The sequence below is a fragment of the Leuciscus leuciscus genome, assembly GCF_965113295.1.
Source record: "Leuciscus leuciscus genome assembly, chromosome: 2".
In the NCBI taxonomy this organism is placed as follows: Eukaryota; Metazoa; Chordata; class Actinopteri; order Cypriniformes; family Leuciscidae; genus Leuciscus; species Leuciscus leuciscus.
In genome coordinates, this window is record NC_138726.1 from 130269 (window position 1) to 149695 (window position 19427).

Consider the following 19427-nt stretch of genomic DNA (forward strand, 5'->3'; position numbering starts at 1 on the left):
CGTTGATTTTAGCCTGCAAGAAAGGATGTAACAAAGCAAAGGAGGAGTGCTGTGTGTGTACCTGCCAATAGATCACAGATCTGCTGTTGTTTGCTTTTTAACGTTCAATTTAGATTTATTGTTATTGTAAATGCCCGCTTAACCCACCCTGGGTTGATCTTAGTAATTGTTGAAACTAATTATTTCCTTATATTTTGTTGTTCGTATGTTGTTTGTATTGAGTTTGGTTTTATTGGAATTGTGGTGTAAACATGGGCACATCACTCCTCACAGGTACCAGTAGTGTCCACCAGTGGGCAGTGTAGTTTCTGCCACTGGGCTAAACTGACCCCTGTAAGGCTGTAAATAAACGAGAAGGGTCCAGCTGCAGCCCGCAGACAAACGTGACGGAAGGTGACGGAAGTTGATCTTCCATATATGGTTTGTCCCAGAAGCCACCACGCACACAACGTGATGACGTTTATCTCGACCACTCGGCCCACGCACAGCTGTTAACCCTCTGGGGTCTGAGGGATTTTCTGGGCCCTGGAGGTGTTCTGACATGCTCTGACATGCTCTGTGCTTTTTTTAAGTTGTTTATAAACATGTTAATGGCAAAGGTGTAAATTCACTCTATATAGCACAAACAGGGCTACCATAATATGTGAAAAACATGCATTTATATGTTTGAATTTTTAAGAGAATAATGTTTATGCGTGGTTATTTGAAAAAATTTAAATGAAAGTTGCTGAAATAAGACCACAAAACACATACTAAATATGTGTCCACAAGACTTTTGACTAATGTATGTTGTCGCTTCGAGTTCTGGCTTCAAAATCATGTGAAAAATATCCTGCCTAATCGTTTTCATAAAACAATACATTGATTTTAACTTTGTAAAACAGTTTTTTTGTCAGAAGAGGTTTATGCGTGGGAGGGGTAATGGCCCATCAATATTAATGAGATTCAGACCAGGGGTGTGACAGACACTCCCCCAATGTCTAATGGCCCATCAAGTGAGGCAGCCTAGACAAAGTAGAGGAGTTTTTCACTGTTTTATTGTAATTCCTCTTATGTGGAGGAACTAAATGTTCTAAATTTGCAGGTATATCACAGTAAATGCTTATGCCCCGTTGATGCGGGCTCTAAGCAAAATAAAGCAAAATAATGCAAAATGAGCAAAATAAACTAAAATAAAGGCAGATAGAATATAGTTACATGTCTTGGTGCCATTTTTGAAAACAGTTCCTGTTCAACTGAAGACACAAGTGAACATTACATGCCTGGCATTTCCAAGGTGTGTCCTGCCTTTTACCAAGCTGTCCTTTGCAAAGCACACAGATCTTGCGACCAACTGTGCAAATGTTCTTCTCAAATGTTCAGTTGACACTGCATTCTCAGAAAAAAACATTTTGAAGAGACTCAGAGGAGTGTGTGCATCAGCAGGACTCAGCTGTGGGCCAGGTTTCCGTGCAGGCAGGAATCTCAGAGTCTGTGGAACCATATCAATGTCAGTCTCTGTTTTCCATGACAGAGTAGACTGCTTGTTGCTTGTCTGAATGTTTGTCTTGGCCCTCTTTGCAACAGGCGTCTGATGATCACCATCACCTTTATAGCTGTAAAACAAACAAACAACTGTGAGCATGTTTATTACACAAAATATAACAACTGCATTTCAATCATTAAAAGTAACATTGACCAGATGCAAAGCCATACAGACACATAATGTTTGTATGGACTATGTAAAACCAGAATATGTAAACAGAATTATACTAATATCTGAAAGAAAGGGAATAAGTGTACTTACTTTTCAGTTGTTCTCAAAACTGAACGACCCCAGTGCGAGTTGCAGGTGAGGTTGAGAGTGATGCTACCACATTCCTATAAAAATAATAATATTAATATTAATAAAGGTTGAACAAAGTACTATGCCAGCACATGCATAACTGATGGACAGTCAGCATGTTGATAAAACAACATCAGTTCTAACACCGATAAAATAGTGGGTAAATATGTACTTACTCTTTCTGATTTCTGTCTGTGTTGCTGCGTGCCCTCTTAGTGCGAGTTGCAGAACCTACATCATTCCTTTCAAAAAAAGGTGAAAACTATTATTATCATATATTTTAGAGTACTATTCCAGCACATGCATAACTGATGGGCATCAGCATGCTGATAAGATAACACAAAGAAAAAATATGTAACATTATCAACCAACCTCCAAAAATAAATAAAGTCATACAGGCTCATATTGTATTAAGTAGGCTATATAAACAAAATTGAACGAACATGGGTAAATATGTACTTACTCTTTCTGATGTTCGACTGTGTTTCTGCGCGCCCTCCGAGTTGCAGATGAAGGAGATGCAGCTACATTCCTTTTTTTTTTTAAAGTTGAAAACTATTATAAATATTTCAAAGTATATTAGCCTACCATTAGTCTATATGAATAACCGATGCGAATAATTGTAGACACGTGCTGTAGGCATATATATTGCGTGTCAATGGGCCATTACGGAGATAGCACAATGCAAACATTAACACATTTGCAATTCATCAGCTGGGCATATTTACACATTTCAGCACATACACACATTTGCAATAGATATTTGCAAGCACTCTTCGTTGATGATAATGAGGCAGCATAAACACTAGTCAAAATATAATCTAAACATACATAATATTTTCTAAATTAATTTCAAAATTCTAACTTTCATACAGGCCTATGATCTAAACATCGTTGTACATATTATACAGCAAGTCTAGGCTATGCTGTATAAAGTCTTCTGAAGGCACGCGCCGAAACGCGTTTGTGCAAATAAGTTATGCATGAAAAGTGCATAAAAATCATGAAAAGTTTAAACAGGCCTACTCTTTAAAGTGAATTTCATTTTGTATTAATTGTATCTTAATTTTAATTGTTATTTCATCAACCAATTGCCTGTATTTAATACATAAGAATTTAAAATAGCAGGCAATAGAGCTCCGTGTCGGCATTTTAACTGGAGCTTGCCTCATAAATGAACCCAAACATAAGATCATAAGCTTTGCCTAAAATACCAGAGAAATATGTAGAAAGCTCGAAATGTGTTATTTTAAACAAAACTATTAAAAACGAAAGAAAACGTACTCAGTTACTAACGTAACCTCGGTTCTCTCTAGAAGAGGGAACGAGTACTGCGTAAGTATCTTACGCTAGGGGAAAATACCTTTTCCGCGAGATATTGAAGCCCAAAAATTATCCTTAATTTGTATTATTGTAAAACGCGTTGCGGCAGCATACAGACATAGGCAAGACAGCTCGCGTGCCTATTGGCTGTTCTGCGGAAACTGCAGCAGCCTATCGAGCGAGGCCTAGCGTGACGTCAGACCCAATGAGGGTGCTTCGCGCCCACTGCGTCACGTCCCGCCGAAACGGGCGTGGCTTAGGCTTATAAATCCGGCTCGCAGGCAGCTGATATCTGGTTTTTCATCGCCGAAGCGAACCAGAGCGTGTGCATGCACGGCAAGATACGCAGTACTCGTTCCCTCTTCTAGAGAACCGAGGTTACGTTAGTAACCGAGTACGTTCTCTTACGAGAGGTCTTTCGTACTGCGTAAGTATCTTACGCTAGGGGACTCAATATAAAACGCCGTGCGTGCTGGGATCTGACACCAAAGACCCAGGGCGAAAGACCGGGGTTCATATAGTGCACAATCACCAAGGGAACTCACAGGGAGGGGCGGAACCGCGCTCTTCCACATATAGCAGCGTCCCTCAGACGTAAATGACATCATACAGACAGGGCGGAGTACGGCCTGAACTGATGGAAAATTGTGGGTCTTATTCATTTGCCCATAAGAATTTTATGGTCGATCAGCGAACAGTGCTCAGCGAGCAGTGCTCAGTGGACACAGTATTCTGAACCGATAGCATCAGAACAGACAGTACTGGTTTATTTAGACCGACAACAGCCTGGCCTGTAAGGCGGGAACCTCTAGGTTATAAAACCTTATAAATGTAGACGGGGAGGCCCAGCCTACCGTCATACATATATCTTGCAAGGCAATCCCACTTGACCAGGCCCACGATGAAGCCGTGCTTCTCGTGGAGTGCGCTCTGACTCCCAACGGGCACTGCATGCCCTTGGAAGTGTACGCCAGCGCAATGGCGTCAACTATCCATCTGGATAGGCTCTGTTTCGACGCGGCTAGTCCCTTGGAACGTCCGCTGAACGAAACAAAGAGCTGCTCCGTCTGTCTGAAGACAGAGGAGCGAGACACATAAGCTCTTAATGCCCTGACTGGGCAAAGGAAGCTCGCGTCTCCTTCCTCGTCAGAGACCGGTAGGGCTGACAGGGAAATGACCTGCGCCCTAAACGGTGTGTTGAGGGATTTTGGAACATAACCGTGCCTAGGTTTGAGTATAACTCTTGAGTCATTAGGCCCAAACTCCATGCACGTCGCGCTTACTGAGAGCGCGTGTAAGTCCCCTATGCGCTTCACTGAAGCGAGAGCCAGAAGAAACACTGTCTTGAAAGACAGGTGTTTAAGATCAATCGTCTGTAAAGGCTCGAATGGGTCACCTTTCATGGCTTCCAGTACCGTAGAAAGGTCCCATACAGGGACTGAGGGAGGTCTGGGAGGATTCAGTCTCTTAGCTCCTCTAAGGAAGCGGATGACTAAATCGTTCCTTCCTATTGACTGACCAAGCGTTGTTTTTGAGAACGCTGCTATGGCCGCCACATAAACTTTGAGCGTGGGAGGGGACCTGCCCCTGTCCAACAGCTCTTGTAGGAAGGAGAGAACCTCCGTCACCCCACAGTCTGGGGGCGACACGCCACGAGCTGTGCACCAGCTGGAGAACACTGACCATTTCGAGGAATAGAGACGTCGCATAGACGGAGCTCTAGCCTGCGTGATCGTGTTTAACACTCCACTTGGGAGGTCAGCGGGTACCCGTTGATGGCCCAAACATGAAGGGACCACGGCTCTGGGCACGGATGCCAAATAGAGCCCTTGGCCTGAGAGAGGAGGTCCCTCCTCACTGACACTGGCCATGGGGCAGTGCTCGCTAGCTGCATCAGAACTGGGAACCAGGGTTGGTTTTTCCAAAACGGCGCTACGAGTAGCACTGAGCATCCTTCTTCCCTGATCCGTTCTATCACCTGAGGCAGGAGAGAGACGGGAGGAAAGGCATAGAGCGGGCGGCGGGGCCATACATGAGCCAGCGCGTCCCTGCTCTTGGAGAAAAAATTCCAGACAGTGAGCTTTTTCTTGAGACGCGAACAGGTCTACTTCCGCTCTGCCGAATTTCTTCCACAGCAGCTGGACTGTCTGTGGGTATAGAGACCACTCGCCTGTCGGAACATTGTTCCTGGACAGTCTGTCCGGTCCTACGTTTAAGAGCCCTGGCACATGCGCTGCTCTCAGTGAGAGCAGGTTGCGCTGAGCCCACACCAGGAGGCGTTCTGTCAGCCTGTGCAGGTTTCGGGACCTGAGGCCGCCCTGGCGATTTACGTAGGACACCACTGACATGTTGTCCGAGCGGACCAGGACGTGGTGTCCTCGTATTTGGGGACAAAAACGCGTCAGCGCTTTGTCTACTGCCAGCATTTCGAGGCAGTTTAGAAGCTTCTCCCGTTCTGACCATTGGCCGAAGAACGGTCTGCCCTCGAGCAGCGCTCCCCATCCCGAGGTGGATGCGTCCGTAGACACTACCTTCACACTCGAGGAAGTCCCCAGGCTTACACCTGATTGGTACCAGTCGTTTTCTTTCCAAGGTTTCAGAGCTGCGATGCATTTCTGATTGACCTTGAGACGAAGCAGACCGGAAGCCCACGCTTGGCGCGGCACTCGCGCTTTCAGCCAGAACTGTAGCGGGCGCATGCGAAGCAAGCCCAGCTGAAGTACTGATGATGCTGAGGCCATGAGACCTAGCATCCTCTGAAATTTCTTGAGTGGGACAGATGCACCGCAGCGGAAAGAGCTCGCTGCGCGCTGAACGTCCAGTACGCGCTGTGGTGACAGTCGCGATATCATAGACAGCGAGTCCAGTTCTGTGCCCAGAAAAGATATTATCTGCCTGGGGGACAGAGAACTCTTCGCCCAATTGACTCTGAGACCCAGATTCTCGAGGTGATCGAGTAAAATGGTCCTGTGCTCTATGAGCACTGAGTGAGATTGAGCTAGAATCAGCCAATCGTCCAAGTAGTTCAATACTCGCATGCCCTGTAGTCTGAGGGGTGCGAGCGCTGCGTCCATGCACATCGTAAATGTACGGGGTGCTAGGGACAAGCCGAACGGTAGGACTGTGTACTGATATGCCTGGCCCTCGAAGGCGAATCTCAAATATCGCCTGTGACGTGACGCTATCTGTATTTGAAAATACGCGTCTTTCAGATCTATTGACACAAACCAATCTCCTCGGCGAATCTGCACGAGGATTTTTCTGGTCGTGAGCATTCTGAACTGTCTCTTCGCAAGCACTCTGTTCAGTTGCCTTAGATCTAGTATGGGTCTGAGACCCCCGTCTTTTTTCGGTACAAGGGAGTATCTGCTGTATAGCCCTCCTTCGCTCTGAGCTTGAGATAAGGGCTCTATGGCCCCTTTGCTCAACAGTTTCGAAATTTCAGCTCGAAGTAGGTGTGCTACTTCTGTTTTTACCGTGGTTTCGACGCGCGTCGCATAGCGGCGAGGGCGTCGGCGAAACTGTAGCGAATAGCCTCTTTCTATAATGTCTAGCACCCACTTTGAAACCCCGGGTAGCCTTGCCCATGCGTTTGCATGAATGGCTAGGGGTTGAATGCGAAGCATGCTCTGGTCGCTCAGCGACAGAGGGGCTTCGGTGTGCTGCAACATAAGCGTCGCGCTTATGACATTTGAGGCAGGGGGCGCGCTGATAACAGCGGGCAGATTGCCCGCGCTCGACTCCTCTGCGGTGGTCAACCGAGAGGGGGAGGGCTGGGCGAGTCCCGTAAGACCTGTCATAATCTATGTGTGAATGTGGGCGCGGGATAGCGGGCACATTTACAACACTGAGAGCATTGTCCGCCTGAGCAGAGCGAATGCACGTTGGTTTCGTTTTTACAGAAACCTTGAGACATGCAGAACGTAGTGTTTGTGGGCACTGGGCAGTGGGCACATTTACCATGTTTAATGCGCAATCGATCTGGGTCGATTTCATGTGCGTGAGCCCTGTGTGACGGGCTGTGTTTGTGTGTAGGAATGAGCACTGGGCAGTGGGCATTTTGTCTACACTCATAACACCATAGGCCGTGGCCGGGACACCAGAAAATACACTCTTATGGGATTTATCTGGGTAGCCGTAAAGCGGCGTTTGTGTGCAGGCAAGAGGGCTGTGTCGCCGACTTGTTTACTGCAGAATACACTGGAACAGTCGCATTTACTGGAACTGAACGAGCGAGAAGTTGCCATAGAAACAGAGAGCGTCAACATGCTGGCGTTTGTTTGCAGGCGTGCGTGTATTACAACAGGCTCGTCCACTGCAATATTGACATTTCCAGAGAAATGTGTGAGAAATTGAGGTTGGTCCAGCCACAGCTGGACTAGAAACACACTCTTTTCTCCTTTTGCCAGTTACGCACGGAAACCATAGAAACGGTGTTTGGGTGCAGGCGAGCGGGTTGTACAACGCGCTCGTTGGCTGCAAAATACACATCTGCAGTCGCCTTTCAGGGAACTGACAGAGCGAAGCATTGGAGGCATAATTTATCTGCCGTTAGACCGGGATTCGAACACCGGTCTCTCGTGCGAAAAACCAAAGATTCCGCCACTGAGCCACAGGGGGGAACACAAAGGCTTTCAGATGCACGAGCATATAAGAGCGTCAACATGTTTTCTTCGGCGTTTGCTTGCAGGCGTGCATGTATTATAACAGGCTCGTTTGCTGCAATATTGATATTTCCAGTCGCCTGATCAGGGAACTGAGAAATGTGTGAGAAATTCAGGTCAGTCCAGCCTCGGCGGGACTATAAACACTTTTTTCTCCTTTCGCCGGTGAGTGACGCGTGAATGGGGCGCAGGGGCAGGGTAGCTTTCTTGTACGTAAAGAAAAACTAACCCCGACCGTCCGCTTCCAGCCTCCCTTGTGAACGGCGCAGTTTGCGCGGCTCGAACAGAGGGAGAGAGAAAGCTAGCCCCGTGACCGTCTGCTCCTGACATCCCCTGTGAACGGCGCGGTTTGCGCGGCTCGAACAGAGGGAGAGCAGGTATCATCCCCCAAGCAGGCAAGGCAAGCGGGCGAACCGGCGAGCTTTGCGGGTTGGGGGGGGGGGGGGCGGAGGAGCAGTCTCGGAGAAGGATGCCAGGTGAGTCCTCAGAGTCACCATAGGCAGTAACTAGCTCGCAGTGAGGGCAGTCGCCGTCAGCGAGCGCGAGAGCTGCGTGTCCTCAGGAAAGGGGCGTCTTGAAAAAGACGCCGGGCTCTTTTAGTGCAATGAGAATGTGTGTCGCGGCAGCGAGCACACACACATACACAAAACACAGAAGCAGAGAAAGGATATAACGCCGGATAGCGCAGCAGGAAGGCGACTGAAGGCGGCGCGGCCAGCGGCTTCAGAGTGTCGACTCGTCCCGCTGAAAGGCTCCTTCAGACGGCGCGGCTTCTCTCCGGATCCAGCGATGCGAGAGCTTCGCTGAAGAGATGAAAAATCAGATATCAGCTGCCTGCGAGCCGGATTTATAGGCCTAAGCCACGCCCGTTTCGGCGGGACGTGACACAGTGGGCGCGAAGCACCCTCATTGGGTCTGACGTCACGCTAGGCCTTGCTCGATAGGCTGCTGCAGTTGCCGCAGAACAGCCAATAGGCACGCGAGCTGTCTTGCCTATGTCTGTATGCTGCCGCAACAATAATACAAATTACGGATAATTTTTTGGCTTCAATATCTCGCGGAAAAGGGATTTTCCCCTAGCGTAAGATACTTACGCAGTACGAGAGACCTCTCGTAAGAGAACAGACGTTTATATAAAACAGCTTGTCAACTAATGCAAGTAAATTTAAAAAGACTTACTCATCCGAAATATTATCCACGGCAAAACGTTTGTCGTCAGAGTCCCGCTCTTCTTCTGAGGAAAATGTGAACGCTTCGTGCCATCTTCCAATGGTGCAGGAAAGAGAATGAATGAAACTTGCTGATTTTAAGGCATTTCAGGGGGCGTTTACCTATTTTGCATAGATCACCTCAGCACATTATCTTATGAATAGCGCGCTCTGCGAGTGGGTGTGAACTCATTACAGATAATTAGATGAGACGGGAGAAACTGTACTTCTCTTTAGTTTCATACAGATTACATTGCATGAGAATATTTGTTTTGAATGTGAATTGTTTTATTTAAAAGTAGAAATGTAAAGCTTTCTTTAGACGCATGTTTCATGGTTGTGTGATAAGTATTAGCTGAGTTTCAGTTCATTTTCCAGACTTGTTTCAGAAAGATTTTTGCGGAGACAGAGTGAGCTGAAAGCGCACCTTGTTTATTTTATTTATTTAAAAATAAAAACAAGGTTTTGATGTTAATGTGAGTGTACACAAAAAAAAGAAGACCCTCTATAGTTAATAATCATGTATTTATTTTATTTATATGACCATAAATTACGGATTTTTTTAAGTTTATGTTGCTGCTATGTGAAAAAAATCCAGCAAAACGCTTCGGCGCGTTTGCCGACCTCAGAGGGTTAAACAAATGTTGTTGTCACAAAGTTGGCACTAGCCTGCGGCTAACTGCAAGCAGCTGGCTGCGTCTGTAGCATGACACAGGTCCATGACATTTAAAAAAAACTATTAACCAGCATAGCTTAGCATTATAGGCTAGTGTACAGAAAACTGTTCAAGCAATCCAGGCTTTCGAGTTTAATGGGGATGATAAAGGATGACTTTACCTGATATGAAGTGAGCACTACGAACACAAGCCTCTTTGATCGTAGCATTGTCCCAGTCTGCCCATTTAATAGCTTGTGGCCACAGATGTCGTCTATTTGTTTTTTTAAAAGGATGAGATCCTGCAGGAATCCTGAAAAACTTGACTCCACAACTGGTGCGATTTGCACAGTCCACGACACAACAAGTAGGCATTTTGACGAGAAATGATCTGGTTAACACACGATGGAACGTTCTGACCCTGACATGCGCACTACACACTTCGAATTTTCCTGTGACGTCAACCGTGAAACTACGTCCAACTATTGTGTCCTTCAGGAGATTTGCATACATGATAGTTCAGGATGATGAGGAATTGGATCTTTCACTTAGTTTTAGGTTTGATGATTTTGATTACATCATCTTTGTTACTACTGCTAAAAGTGCCTGTTTGGTTGTGGAAAAGCAGGGCCTCTGATCCGTAACTGTCCAGAAGGGTACAGAGCACGAGTAGAGAAGCTGCGGTGGCTTTACTGCGCTCAGGGCTACAGAGCGAACACCACAGTGGGTCAGACCTAGATTTCTAAGCATAACTCATATGGATGCAGCGTCAAAAAAAAACATTTCGGTTTAGAGAAATAAAATGGGCAGAAGAGATTGACTAAAGCTCTGTGGTCTGAAGACGGCCAAGTTTGGCTAAATCCCAGCGATATCTGGAACAGATCAGCTGGTCTTTACAAAAGTCTTTATAGAAGTGAGTATGTAACGGAGGGTGATGAGGACAGCGCTTTCTTGAAATCCCGACCACAAATGTCTGAGGAGGGTAATGTAGATCTTCCAGGTGTGCTCAGTCTGGGAGAGCTACATAAAGCCCTTCAAGGCATGGGATCTGGGAAGGCTCCTGGGATTGACGGTCTCCCAATTTACTTTTACAAGTGTTTTTGGGCAGAGTTGGGAACAGACTTGTTTCAAGTGCTGAGCGATAGTCTGTCAAAAGGCATGTTACTGTTGAGCTCCAGGAGAGCAGTGATCACGCTAATACAGAAGAAATGGGATTTGACAGACATCAAGAACTGGCGCCCTGTATCACTTCTTTGTTGTGATTACAAACTGCTCTCAAAGGTTTTGGCAAATAGATTGGCTGGAGTAATAAGACGAGTAATACATCCAGACCAGTCCTACTGTGTTCCTCTCAGATCAGTTGTTGACAGCAGTTCTCCAGTTCTGATGCATTAGAGATGTCAAAATTGCTAAATTTGGATTTTGGACTGATTTCCCTGGATCAGGAGAAGCCTTTTGATAGGGTTGAGCACCCCTATACGCTGATTTCACGCAGCCGCCATTTTGAAATCGAAAGTGAGGCTCCGGTGGGAAGAACCCCGGAAATAAAGATGAACAACAATGCCTTGGATTACCAACCTGAAGCTGCTGCCGAGATTTACACTATTGGATGTTAATATCCAATATAGGATATGTATATAGTTCATTCCTACTTCTTTTTTTACATTCTGAATTATATATAAAAATAGTATTTTATTTATAAATGAATTTCACTGTATATAGTCTAAAGTATGAAAGAAATGTATGTACATTTTTAGAATTGACACAACATCATTAAACACAACAATGCGCCATCGCATTCATGACTCTCCTCTGATTAAAGGCAACACTTCCGGTTTTCTTCCCACCGGAGCCTCGCTTTCGATTTCAAAATAACGGCTGCGTGAAATCAGCGTATTTGTGGAACTCTTTAGAAGCTTTTGGTTTTAAACAAGATTTTATCAAGAAGGTCCAGGTACTCTATAGTGATATTGAAAGTGTATTGAAGATAAATGGCGGTGTATGTGCTCCATTTCAGGTTAAAAGAGGTGTAAGACAAGGGTGCTCTTTATCTGGGATGTTGTACTCTTTGTCCATTGAGCCTTTATTACAACAAATAAGGGAAAACATTTATGGTTTACATTTGCCCAACTGTACAAAAAAAAAAAAAAGAGATATTTATCTGCTTATGCTGATGATGTAATGTTTTTTGTTAGTAGACAAAAAGATGTACAAATTTTATTTAATTTGATTAATGATTTTACTCTTGTATCTTCGGCAAAGGTGAATTGGAAGAAATGTGAAACACTTTTGATTGGTAAATGGAATAATGGTAAACCAAAACTTCCCGAGTGTTTTCCACCTTTTTATAAGAATCTTTTTAAAGTTTGGAGTCTATTTCACATTCAGAAGCCCGAAGACCCGTACTCACTTTACTGGCTTCTGGAGGGACCTTTAATTCTTGGGGCCCGTTTGGATGTAACTAACAACAGCAGTGTTTTTAATTGTGGTTCTCTTTCATAGGTTCACTCGACGCTGCTTAGCGATGACGCAATGGGAACGCCCTCAGGGCGGTGCCGATTGACTGAACCCGTATAGACGCTTCAGCGACCGCACTCTGTGGAACTTCGTTCTCCTCTCGGTGAAGCACCATGGATTTGCGTCGTTGCCTGCCTCCATGCTCTCGCTTCATTGCAAGCGACGACCCGCACGGTAATTGTGTGAAATGTCTTGGCATAGCACATGCTCGCGAGGCTATCTTTGGCGCTTCTAGCTTCAAGTCTTGTGAGAATTCTCCCCCGCCGCTGCTGTTAATGACAAGGCCCACGCCCTTCATGAAGCCGAGGCCTGGGGATCGGACGTCGAGCTTGAGGCATTAGAAAGTGAGCAGAGAATCGGCGTGCGCCGCGCCGATTCTCTGGTGGAGGTTCTTCACGATTATTTATACCCCAGTCCAGAGGCACGCAACGTCGTCTCCTTTCGACTGGTGGATGTTTTATTCACCGCGGCGTCTGATTCTGAGGATTTCCACGGTCGACGCTCTCCCGCCCAGCGGCTAGGAAGCGCGGCCCTCTGGAGCCTACACCGAGCTCGTGGATGTGCTAGCACGTGCTACTGAGAAGCTTAGCATTGAATGGCCGGATGAGCCTTGTGATTCTCAGTCCTCCAAGCTCGACAAACATTTTTTGAGTGGTCAGTCCTCTTCGCGACACTTTAGAAGAAAGCTGCCATTTTTCAGCGATCTTCACTGTGAGATTTCTAGGCCCTGGAAGCGACTAGCGCTGCGGCTGCTGGCTTCACCAACCTGGTTGTTTCTGTGGAGCAGGGCTACACGTGCATTCCAATGGTTGAGGACACGTTGGCCACACACCTTTCGCCTTCGTCCGCTCCTTCCTGGAAGTCTTGCCCTCTGCTTCCGTGAAGCCCTGCAGGACCGCGTCCATCCTCGTGGGAAAATCTTACACGGCGGTTGGCCAGGCAGAAATGGTGCTCCATACCATGGCAATTCTCCAGGCCTACCAAGCAGAAGACCTTAAGGAAATTGACAAGGACGAGGACGGGGTCCTCACGCTGGAAGCGGTCAAAGAGCTCCGCAGAGCTACCGACCTCGCACTGCGTGTTACTAAGCACACTGCACGTGCGGTTGGACGCACAATGGCGGGTTTGGTGGCTGTCGAGCGCCAAATATGGCTGAATCTCACTGAGATTCGTGAGAAAGAGAGGGTCTTCCTATTGGACGCCCCATCTCCCAGTCAGGCTTGTTTGGAGAGGCGGTTAATTCAGTGGTTGACAAATGACGCAGTCAGCTGCTCTTAAGCAGTTTATGCCTAGGAAGGCCCGTGATCCTCCTACTCCTTCCCCAGTGCCTAGAGACCACTTCGCACAATGGAAAGAAGCCCTTAGAAGGAGTGATGAGCCGAGACATTCCCCCACCTTGCACGGTCTGGGGAGCTTGTGGCCGTCCGATGCCCCGCCAGCAGCCCCGTAGACGCGTTGACCTGAGGCAGCCAGCTAAACCCGCTGCTTCAGCTTCGCAGGGGAGTTCCTGATCCACGTGTCAGGAAACGGAGAGCTTCCCCCATCTCAGAAGGGATGGACAGACGGCTGAAGCATATCCATTTCCCCTCGAGATGCTCTCCGGATCAAAATCTGTTATACCCCCCGCCATGCGCGCTTGGGGATGCAGAGTCAGCCTGCCAAAACCATCTTCCTGTATTGAAGGATGGAGACACTCAAGGCTATCTCCCCTCAATGCATCTTCTCGCTCGAGCTGTTTCACCCACGGAAGGAGACGCATCTGGCTTTCTCCTCGTGTCGAATGCTCCAGCCCCTATGCGAGACCACGGAACGAGAGAGACCTCTGTGACCCCTGTGGGCCAATCTTGTCTTGTCAAGTCACCTTCATTTATATAGCGCTTTTAACAATGTGGATTGTTTCAAAGCAGCTTTACAGTGATAATAGGAAATTAAAGTAACAGCGATTGTTTTGGCTTTCCAGTAGCTCTAGAATAAAGTTATTGTCCAGCTAAAGTTAGTTTTGATTGATTCACTTCCGTCGCAACGATCATTAGTTATTAACTTAGGGGCCACTAACACGACACCGTGCTAACAGAAAACTCTTTAAAAACAGAAAAACTTAATTTAAAACATAATTTGAGTCCACCTAACTTACATTTATTCACACATTCAAATTATGTCCACAAATTAGTAGAATCTACTTATATTTTATTAGTAATGCAATCAAACTTAAATAATTTAATTAAATTGTTTATTTATTAGATATAAAATCCGAGCTAACAGTGTATACTGTTAATATTATAGTAGCTACTTTATATCAGAATCAGAAAGAGCTTTATTGCCAAGTATGCTTGCGCATACGAGGAATTTGTCTTGGTGACAGTAGCTTCCAGTACACATACAATATAAAGTGACAAGACAAGTAACATAGGTATAAATAAAAAAATAGAAAAAATAAAAATAAAATAAAAATAAAAAGATTATAAATTATAAATATATATAAAGTTATAAGGTGCTATAATGAAATGTCTGAGGAAGTATTGCACATGTTTGTTCCACAGTAGCGGAACATTTAAGTGTTCATGAGGTAGATGGCCTGGGGAAAGAAACTTTTCCTGTGTCTGGTTGTTTTTGTGCTCGGTGCTCTGTAGCGTCGACCAGACGGTAACAGTTCAAACAGAAAGTGTGCTGGGTGTGACGGGTCCAGAGTGATTTTGCGAGCCCTTTTACTCACTCTGGATGAGTGCAGTACTTTGAGTGTGGGAAGGGTAGTGCCAGTGATTCGCTCAGCAGTCCGAACTATCCGCTGTAGTCTACGGAGGTCGGTTTTGGTAGCAGAGCCGAACCAGACGGTGATGGAAGTGCAGAGGATGGACTGGATGACAGCTGAGTAGAACTGTACGAGCAGCTCCTGTGGCAGGTTGAATTTCCTCAGCTGACGCAGGAAGTACAGTCTCTGTTGGGCTTTCTTCACAATAGAGTCTATGTGAGTGTCCCACTTCAGATCCTGAGAGATGGTGGTGCCCAGGAACCTGAATGACTCTACTGCAGTCACAGTGCTGTCCATGATGGTGAGTGAAGGGAGTGCAGGGGGGTTTCTCCTGAAGTCCACGATCATCTCCACTGTTTTGAGCGTGTTCAGCTCCAGGTTGTTATAACTGCACCAAAGAGCCAGCTGCTCCACCTCCTGTCTGTACGCAGACTCGTCACCGTTCCGGATGAGTCCGATAACAGTAGTGTCGTCCGCAAACTTCAGGAGCTTGACAGAGGTGTCTTTAGAGGTGCAGTCATTTGTGTACAGGGAGAAGAGCAGTGGTGAGAGAACACATCCCTGTGGAGCACCGGTGCTGATGGTGCGGCTGTCGGACGTGATTTTGCCCATTCTGACTAGCTGTTGTCTGTCTGTCAGAAAGCTGGTGATCCATTGACAGATGGAGCTAGGGACAGAGAGCTGGGTCAGTTTGGTCTGGAGCAGTGATGGGACGATGGTGTTGAAGGCAGAACTAAAGTCCACGAACAGAATCCTTGCATAGGTCCCTGGTTTGTCCAGATGTTGTAGGGTGTAATGCAGTCCCATATTGACCACATCATCCACAGACCGGTTTGCTCTGTAGGCAAACTGCAGGGGGTCCAGCAAGGGTCCAGTGATGTCCTTCAGATATGCTAACACCAGTCTTTCGAGTGACTTCATGGCCACAGATGTTAAGGCAACAGGTCTGTAGTCATTGAGTCCTGTGATCTTTGGTTTCTTCGGGATTGGGATGATGGTGGAGCGTTTAAAGCAGAAAGGGACTTTGCACTGCTCCAGTGATCTGTTGAAGATCAGTGAGAAGATAGAGGCCAGCTGGTCAGCGCAGGTTTTCAGACAGGCTGGTGAAACACCGTCTGGGCCTGGTGCTTTCCTTCTCTTCTGTTTCCTGAAGATCTGACGCACATTATCCTCACTGATCTGAAGTGCAGGGGGGGAGGGGAGGGGGATGGCTGGAGGTGTTGATGGCTGTGTAGAGAGATGGTCAGGGCGGGTATGGGGTGTCTGATCGGGGGTCTCAAATCTACAGTAAAAGACATTCAGCTCGTTCGCAAGATGCTTATTGCTGTCGATGCTGGGGGATGGTGTCTTGTAGTTGGTAATGTCTTTCAGGCCTTTCCACACTGATGCAGGGTCGTTGGAGGAAAACTGGTTTTCCAGCTTTTTGGCATAGCTCTTCTTAGCCACTTCAATCTCCTTTGTCAATGTGTTCCTGGCCTGATTATACAAGATCCTATCCCCACTCCTGTAGGCATCTTCTTTGACCTGACGAAGCTGTCTGAGTTTTGGTGTGAACCATGGTTTATCATTGTTGAATGATAAGTAAGTCCTGGTAGGGATGCATAAATCCTCACAGAAACTGATGTATGATGTTACAGTCTCTGTGAGCTCGTCCAGATCGCTGGCAGCAGCTTCAAAAACACTCCAGTCAGTGCATTCAAAACAGGCTTGTAAGACCTGCTCTGTGTCGTTGGTCCATCTCTTTACAGTCCTTATTACTGGCTTAGCAGTTTTAAGTTTTTGCCTGTAAGTTGGTAGAAGATGAACCAGGCAGTGATCGGAAAGTCCTAGAGCTGCTCTGGCGACGGAGCGATATGCATCCTTTGTTGTGGTGTAGCAATGGTCCAAAATATTATTGTCTCTGGTGGGGCATGTAATGTGCTGTTTGAATTTAGGCAGTTCACGTGTGAGTTTTGCCTGATTAAAGTCTCCGAGAATGATAAGAACAGAGTCCGGGTGTTGTTGTTCTGTTTCTGTGATCAGATCAGCCAGCTGTTGCAGCGCCGTACTCACGTGTGCTTGCGGTGGAATGTAAACACTGATGAGAACGAGCGAGGAAAACTCCCGCGGCGAGTAGAACGGCTTACAGTTAATGAAAAGCACTTCCACATCAGGACAGCACATCTTCCTTAACACAGTTACATCAGTACACCACCTTCTGTTGATGTAAAAGCATGTCCCACCACCGCGCGTTTTCCCCGTTGACTCCATATCGCGATCCGCTCTGAACAGCTGAAAGTCCGGTAGATGTAACGCGCTGTCCGGAATGGCTTCGTTCAGCCAGGTTTCCGTGAAACACAGAGCAGCAGAGTTGGTAAAGTCCTTGTTTTTGCGTGAGAGCAGAAGTAGTTCGTCCATTTTGTTAGGGAGAGAGCGGACATTCGCCAGATGGATGCTAGGCACCGCCGTTCTGAATCCGCGCTGCCTGAGCTTAACGAGTGTGCCGGCTCGCTTCCCACGCCTGCGCGTCTTATACTGTTTCCACAGTGCAGCGGCACAACCGACGACAATGTTCCGCAAAACGCCAGAAGAATCAAAAACTGGTTGGTGATCAGTTGGTGTGCACTGCCGAATGTTCAGCAGTTCGTCCCTGGTATAACTGATAGCGAATGACAAACATAAAACAGGACAAACTAACAAAAACAGTGTAACAACTGGAGAGCTCAACACCGAGGCAGCCATCCGCGGCGCCATCTTGGATCGTAGATGCATTGTTATATTAATTAGATAAGATTTTTGGATTTGGACTGGACTACTTTTTTTAATTGGTTTGCCCTTTTGGATTGGTTTGCTTTTTGTACTTTACCCTCTTCCTTTTTCCTGGTAATGGAGCCAGCAAGAAAGAGGAGATCCTCCACTGTCTAGAAGTATTCTGAAATGGTTGCTCATAATAAGATCAATGTATTATTATTATTTTTTACTGTCTTGATATAATAATAATCATCCTCTATAAGAACTCGAGCTGCTGCGTTTTGGACCAGCTGTAGTTTGTTTATTAAGCGTGCAGGGCAACCACCCAGTAGAGCATTACAATAATCTAGCCTTGAGGTCATGAACGCATTAACTAATTGTTCTGCATTTGTCAATGAGAGCATATGACGTAATTTAGATATATTTTTAAGATGGAAGAATGCGGTTTTACAGACACTAGAAACGTGACTTTCAAATTAAAGATTGGTATCAAAGAGCACACCCAGGTTCCTAACCGACGCCGAAGACTTAACAGAGCAGCCATCAAGTGTTAGACAGTATTCTAGGTTATTACTTGAGGACTTTATTTGTCCAGTAATTAGAATCTCTGTTTTTTCAGAATTTAGTAGTAGGAAATTACTAGTCATCCAGTTGTTTATATTAGCTATGCATTTCCAGGGCTCCAGACTAACTTTTTTTACTAGGAGCGCTGGAGCCCCTGACTGAAAATTTTAGGAGCGCAAGCAGAAAATTTAGGGGCACACGCCTTAAATGAGCTTGCAATGCAATTATTCAAATTTCCCCCAAAATAACTGTAATACTGACAAATTATTTAATAATAAATAGACTTAACGTACAGATTTTACAATGTGCAGTTTTATTTGAAGTTCACAGGGTCCAGACTAACATCTGAGGGCACTGGAGCCACTGAGTTCTACAGAAACATATCTGGTAGCACTGGGGCTGACAATAAAGCACTAAGCTTAATTTAGGGTGTAGATGAAATTAACTTTAATTATTATCATTCATAATGTTTTTATATTAATTAAAAAGCAAACCGAGTGAAAACAAAATTTATATTAGGGAGTGAAAATAGCCAATAAGCATCCTACTGTTTACTATGGTAATTTATTTATTTTATTATTTTTAAATAAGGGTTTAAATAAGACAATTTTTGAAGGATGAACAAAACATGTGTTGGTCATCACATTAAAAATAACATTTATATATGATAGTTTTGAAGTGCTGGAAAAAGATGAGTAGTACTTGTAAGCGTTTGACTATTTCTGTCACATTATGGTTACAGTTACTACATTAAATCCATGGTGAATGTTGCTGATTTGTGGACTGAAAGCCTTCAGTAAGTGTTTCTCCTGGTTTCCACGTCAGCGCTGTTTGATCTGATATCTATGGTTTATAACAGAGAACTCTGCGCCGAATCGGAATGTTTCTCACTGGATCTCGCAGAGATGATGTTATTAATTCTGAGGCAAATTCAATGGATTTCTTCTCTAGATCTCCAGAGTCTGGATCTCCTAGTAACAGTGTCGCGTGATTGAGATCGGCCCGCGACTGGCAAGTTACCGGTCTATTATTGGTCCGAACTAATAAACAGTCCGTGAAGCATAAAGGAGTAGCGCATTTTCGTTCCGCTTTCATTTTGTTTGGATTCGCTGCTCGCCAACGTTGTGGTCGCGCCAGTGTGACCTAAATAAATATTTGGTCGCACCGGCAGGAAAAATGGTTGCAAAATGCG

General features: G+C 45.8%; 1 long non-coding RNA gene across 1 annotated transcript; it reads right to left on the reverse strand.

Annotated features, from left to right (window-relative positions):
• Window positions 1–1820: 1820 nt before the first annotated feature.
• Window positions 1821–2466, reverse strand: LOC309493421. Its single transcript, XR_014203916.1, has 3 exons — window positions 2289–2466; window positions 2002–2067; window positions 1821–1860 (listed from the first exon to the last, which is right to left on the reverse strand). It is a non-coding gene; the product is annotated as an uncharacterized lncRNA (long non-coding RNA).
• Window positions 2467–19427: the final 16961 nt, after the last annotated feature.